Raw genomic sequence first — 6,212 nt, 5'->3', positions numbered from 1 at the left:
TCATGGTTCTCCTCTCCAAATCCAGAGCCATCTCGAGGCTTTCTCAGCTGCTTCGGTAACGTTCTTGATGGCTCTGCTCCTTGCTGTTCCTGTGATGCCCAGGGCACTTAGGGCTTTGTGGAGTGAGTGCCCCACAAATCCTCTACCACCAACTTCGATGGGCATGCACCTTGCCTTCCAGCCCTGCGCATGACAGTCGATGACCAGGTGTTCGTACTTGGTCCTCTTCCTTTCATGGGCCTCCCCCAAGCAGTCCTCCCATGACACTGTCAGCCCCATGATTATGATATTCTTCATGCTCTCTGAAACCAGAAGGATATCTGGCCTCAAGGCAGAGCGGACAATGTGCTGGGGGAACCTCAACTGCTTCTCCAGGTCTACAGAGAGCTGCCAGTCCTGGGCTGTTGCCAGGATCCCGACTGGTGGCTTTTTATGACCTGCCTTTGGCTGATCCCCTGCTTTGACAAAAGTGATTACGCAGGTGTTGTTGCGCGCTCGGCCAGAGCTACTGATCCTCTCGCTGATGGCTTCTGCAATCGGCTTCAACACCTGGTTGTGGCGCTAGGTGTAACGGCCCTGTCCGAGTGCTTTTGGGCAGCAGCTCAGAATGTGTTCCAGAGTGCCTCTTGCTGAACACAGTTGGCAGTTCAGGATCTCCACTTTCCCCCAGGTGAAGAGGTTCGCTGGGCTAGGTAAAACGTCATAAACTGCCCGGACCAGGAAGCTGATGCTGTGTGATGCCAGAGATCTGCCCAGGTGACTTTACGGTCCATGGCATGCTCCCATCTGGTCCAGGCCCCCTGCTGCCCCTGACCAGCCGCTCTGCTAGTCCTTCCTTCCTCCATGACAGTCCTGACCTCCTCCTGTATCTGCCTGCGCTTCTCCTTCCCCTTCCATTCCCTGTGCTGAGGTGGTGTTGGGAACATCCCCAGGCCTGCTCTGCCATGGGCCACCACTCCCACCAGATCTCTATGGCGCAGTCTCGATTCTGCATCCAGCACAGCAGCCTGGGCACTCCACTTCCTTCCGATCTTCACCACCACCCCTGCCTGGGTCACCTTTGGGTCACTTGAGTCTCTGTACATCAGCACCTCTTGTGTCCGTGTCACCTTGAACTCCTCTTCCAAGGACTTCAGGGGCAACCAGAGTTTTGTGGTGTTCCCGTAGAGGGCGATATTGCTGAGGCTTCTGGGCAGCCCCAACCATCTCCTGAGACAGGTACTGACTTTCCTCTCCAGGGTCTCCACAGTGGAGATAGGGCCCTCGTACACAAGTAGCGGCCAGAGTAACCTTGACAATATACCATGCTGGTATATCCATGCTTTGAACTTACCTGGGAGGCCAGATCTATCCACTGCTCTGAGCCAGCTGTCCAGCTCCTGGCAGGTTGCCTGGACAGATGAGGAGTCTTTGAGGCTGCAATTAAAGACTTTGCCCAAGCTCTTCACCGGCTTCTCCGAGACTGATGGTATCATTTACCCTTTGATGTTGAAACGGAACCTGTCCGTGACCTTGCCCTTCTTCACCACGAGAGATCTGGACTTGGCTGGTTTGAATCCCATCCGAGCCCAAACGGATGAGTCTCTCCAGCCCTTGGAGGATCCACCTGCATCCTGGCACAGACTCTGTGGTGACTGTCAGATCATCGATGAACGCCCTGATTGGGGCTGGTGTGTCCCTGAATGGGTCCGTGGGCCCCAGCACTCCGGCTCCACAGACTTCACAATCATATTCATTGCCAGCGCAAACAAGGTTGCAGAGATGGTACAGCCTGTGATTATCCCCACCTCCAACTTGTGCCACTCTGATGTTACTTCTCCCGCTGTAACTCTCATCCTGAACTGGTCATAATAATCCAGGATCAGATCCACTACGTGGTGCGGCACATGATGTTTGGCCATGGTGGTCTGGACCAGCTTGTGTGGGATGGAGCCATATGCATTGGCTAGGTCTAACCACAGCACAGTGAGGTCTCCCTTGTTCTCCCTGGCTTCCCGGATGAGCTGAGTCACCACTCTAGTGTGTTCTAGACACCCTGGCCCTCCTGAGATACCTCCCTTTTGTGTCTATGTAGTTGTTACTGGAGAGGAAGTCCGCCAGCCGCCTTGCTACTATGGTGAAGAAGACCTTTCCTTCCACGCTCAGCAGTGAGATTATCCTGAACTGGTCGATCTTCTTGGAATCCTCCTCTTTAGGGATCCAGACACCTTCAGCGAATCTCCACTATTGAGCCACCTTCCCTCTCCTCCATATGACCCTAAGCATTTTCCAGAGTCGCTTAAGTAGCAGAGGAAAGTTCTTGTATACCTTGTACGGGACACCACTTGGTCCAGGGGCTGAGCTCACTCTGGCCTTCTTCTAAACCTCCTGGACCTCTTTCAGAAGTCGCTCCTTAGTGTTGAAATCCTTGGTAGGAAGTGGTTCTACACGGATATCGCACTGGCCCAGATCTTCCTGTCTGCAAGGATCACTGTATGTGTTGTGGAGATGCAGGTCTATTTCCTCCTTGGAGCAGCCCAGGTTCCCATCCCATTTCTGCCCCAGCAGCTGCTTCGTGAAGCCAAAGGGGTTGGCTATGAATCCAGCCTGCTTCCTGGATCTCTCTTTCTGACACCTTCGGTGCCACTCGTCTCTGCGCAGGGTCATCAGCCTTTTCCTCAAGAGGGCCCGCAGCCCTGCCGGGGGGACTCAGATTCTGCTGATCTCGGCAGCCCTTTGGTTCATGGCATAGGGTCTCCGAGCTGATCTCTTCTCCTCTGCACCTAACCTCTCCTGGGCTAGACTAAAGATGATGGTCGTCATTGCCTGCAGCCTTCGATCCACATCTCCCTTTGCAGATGCTCCAAGCACTTTATCGATGTCCTCGTCAAACTACTCCTAAACTGTCGTCTTACAGGCCAGTGGCCACTTGATTCGAACCTTCACCAGGGGCTGGCTTGGGGGAACAGGAATACAAAATGTTTCAAATCAAGCAATCTTCTTGGACTACTCTGAGGTATACATTGAATAATAATGTAAACAAATATAATGTCACAAATGTCACATACCTAATCCATTACAATCCATCTGTGATACTATGTGTACAGATGTCACAGGAACAATACAATTCTCATAATGCTGTAAATTTTCAAATTGAGCAAGCGGCAGCACTTCAAAACAACACTGCAATGCACTCAAAATAACTTAAAACACTTCAAAAGACTTCTGCTTTGTACATTACAACTCTCCTACATTTCTCTTGTTAACATAATCAGTGAGCTTTGTAATAAATTTCAGAAGTTACTAACCCTGTCTCAGCCACAATATAGACAGAGTGCCTCATGTACTGTATATACCACAGGGCAGTGAATAGTCCACACATACACATACACACACACGGCACAGACAGGCCAAGCCATACTGGGGTGGCAGGGAATGGTTGCAAATTCATACCTCAGTAGTTACATTGTTCCTTAAGTGTCTAAAATTGTCAGAATTTCATTTGATTCAGTTCACAAGTTTTAATGAGTGTTTTGAGAGGAGAATTGTGAAACGATTGTTATAGATAATATTTAGATTCATGTCAGGGCAATTCTAGGATCAGACCTTGAGAGGGATTAAGACCCTTATAAGGATGCTTGCAAAAGTGTTTATTTTTATATTATTTAGCCAATATAAACGACGCTTATAAGACGGCGCTTTTGCGCGTGCATGTGGAAACTTTTGCGTGTGCATGTGAATACGCGTCCTCGTGCGCATGCACCCCCACGCTAAAAAGGGGTGTGTCCGTTTCCTTCCGGAGATCTCAAACAATGGGAGTCTGTGGCAGGACGTAAACATGCCTGGACATGTTCTGCTAGTCATATGGGATTATGGGTTAGTACTTCAATACGCCCGGAGTTTGTTGGCTGTATCATATGCGTTTCTGACCCAAGGTGGAGACCGGTGGACTCCCGCCCATGTTTTTTCCGGCGAAATCATGGACACGACTCTGGTTAATGGTAAGTTTTCCCCCAGTGCCGATTTGTTTTAATACATTTGTGTTTTTTCTGATATTTATGTGCGCACATCACGATCGGATCATCCCATCAGACTTTTCAACGCCTAAAGCAGACTCACCAGAAATGGCTACACATCCCGATGGTATGTCAGAGCATCGTGTAGAACAGGATGGGCCAAAATGCAAAAAAAGGAGCAGGTAGATGAGAGAGCTGCGCGAAAGTATGAGGAGGTTATTGAAGGAGATTTTTGGTATGTGTATAAAGTTAAATATACAGACTGTAAAGTTTATCTGAGCGTGGGTGATGCATTCGTTGAATCATATGGAGTCGCACACGGCATGTCTATTCGTGATTGGTCTCATTTTTATGATATATTGTGCGCAAAGTTTCACAGTAGCCCTATAATGGGCTACACCGAGCTGAAAATGTCCCGATGGCACAGCTCATCAAGACCCAAATCATATAGAGCTTGTCACGATGGTGCTGTGTTGTACCTGACAACATCTTTCAATAGAACAAAAAAAGGCCCAAAAGAATTTGAAGACTTTTCTTTTGTACAGTGGTGCGACAGACCAGCTTTGTGTGAGGTGTTTAATGCCTTACAAGAAGTCATCGAGAAGGACCCACTGGCCACAGCTTTTGCAGGAGTTAGGAAGCGCCTTATTTTTGATGCTGTATCAAATCAGACTGACGATAACACATGTGACGGCTTTCTGCACCCCGCCAAGGAAGCATTGATAAATAAGATCCTACATTGTGTAGGTATGTGGTAGTTGTTCAAGGCAGGGGTTTTTGTAGACATTGTGTATGTGTTTGATTCATGTGTTAATTCTCTTCTCTCATTTCTTTTATTTACAGACACCCAGACACCACTCAAAATCCACCTCGTCTCCAGACTGTATTCACCAGAACTCACACCTAAGCTGCTCACGCCATCCAACAACAACAACCCCCACCAGGACTCTTCATCCATGGGGTTGAACCCACCCCCAGCAGACACTTCCACTCACGGTGGTGTGTATGTGGACAGTGTAGAGACATTTATGCCTCAAGACCAGGGACCCCGTCTTGTGCAGCATGTGATATTTGCCTTCTACCACCTGCTCACCAGAACTGTGAATAAGGTGTGGAAAGATGAGTGTTATGGGTGTCTTGTCAACCACCCGAGCCAGCGTCAACACAGCTGTCTGGAAGAAGTCCTGGAGTATTTTCTTCAAGCAAAATACAACACCATCATGAACATGTTGTGGAACGACAACTTCTTGGTGACAATCAGGAGTTACCTGTTTCTGAAACGCATGCTCTGCGACCCTGTGAAAATCGCCGGTGTAGTGGAATCTATAATGGCTTAACTGTTAGAGGTTGACAACTTTATGGCCATACTTGACAAGCAGAACGACGCTGTGAGCAAGCATGAAAACTTCTGGTTGATATGCGACGAGCGGGTGAAAATCTTAAACACATGGGAGCCCAAACCACCAGCTGCTCGAAAATTGTTCTGATCTGAAGCTGTAACCATCTTTCACTCTTTTTAAAAATTTTAGTCTTTATAGATTGTATCTACCTGTGTGTATGTTGGGATTTTAAAATAAATCTATGATGTTTAACCAACACATGATCTTTTGCGGTTTGTCTTGACCATGAACACCATACTGCATAATATTTATTACAACCCCTCACACCCAGGGGGTCTTGGGAGTATAAACAGTCTGCGTAAGGCAGCTAGCGAGACAGGGGCTGCTACACCTGACTTGGACACAGTTAAAACTTTTTTAGTGGGCCAGGATGCCTACACACTCCACGCCAGGGCTTTTAAACACTTTCGCTGTCATGGAGTACTGGTCAGCGGTACTCACAAGCAATTTCAGGTTGATATGGTCGAGTATTCTGAAGACAATAACAATGTGAAATATTTGCTGACGTGTGTAGACGTGTTCAGTAAATATGCATGGGTCCGGTGTCTAAGATCTAAAAGCGGGGCAAGTGTGACAAATGCGTTTGCAGACATTTGAGCAGTGGACGCGTCCCTGTAAAACTCCAGACAGATGCGGGAGCAGAGTTTTATAATAAACACTTTCAGAGACTGATGAAGACACATAACATCGTACATTTTTCCACCCTGAACGAGACCAAGGCTAGTGTTGTGGAGCGGTTTAACAGAACCATGAAGACACGTATGTGGAGGTATTTAACATCTGCTAATTCAAGGAGATATGTGGACGTGACATCCAG

At 48.1% G+C, this 6,212-nt stretch overlaps 1 pseudogene; it reads right to left on the bottom strand.

Moving 5' to 3' along the window:
• On the bottom strand, positions 1 to 2,910 carry LOC147242695 (uncharacterized; annotated as a pseudogene).
• Positions 2,911 to 6,212: the final 3,302 nt, after the last annotated feature.

Source organism: Aulostomus chinensis, chromosome 20, assembly GCF_037954235.1.
Source record: "Aulostomus chinensis isolate RoL2024-O1b breed Wild chromosome 20, RoL_Achi_v1.0, whole genome shotgun sequence".
Classification (NCBI taxonomy): Eukaryota; Metazoa; Chordata; class Actinopteri; order Syngnathiformes; family Aulostomidae; genus Aulostomus; species Aulostomus chinensis.
Note: the sequence above shows the minus strand (reverse complement) of the source record. Positions and strands in the feature narration are given on the sequence as shown.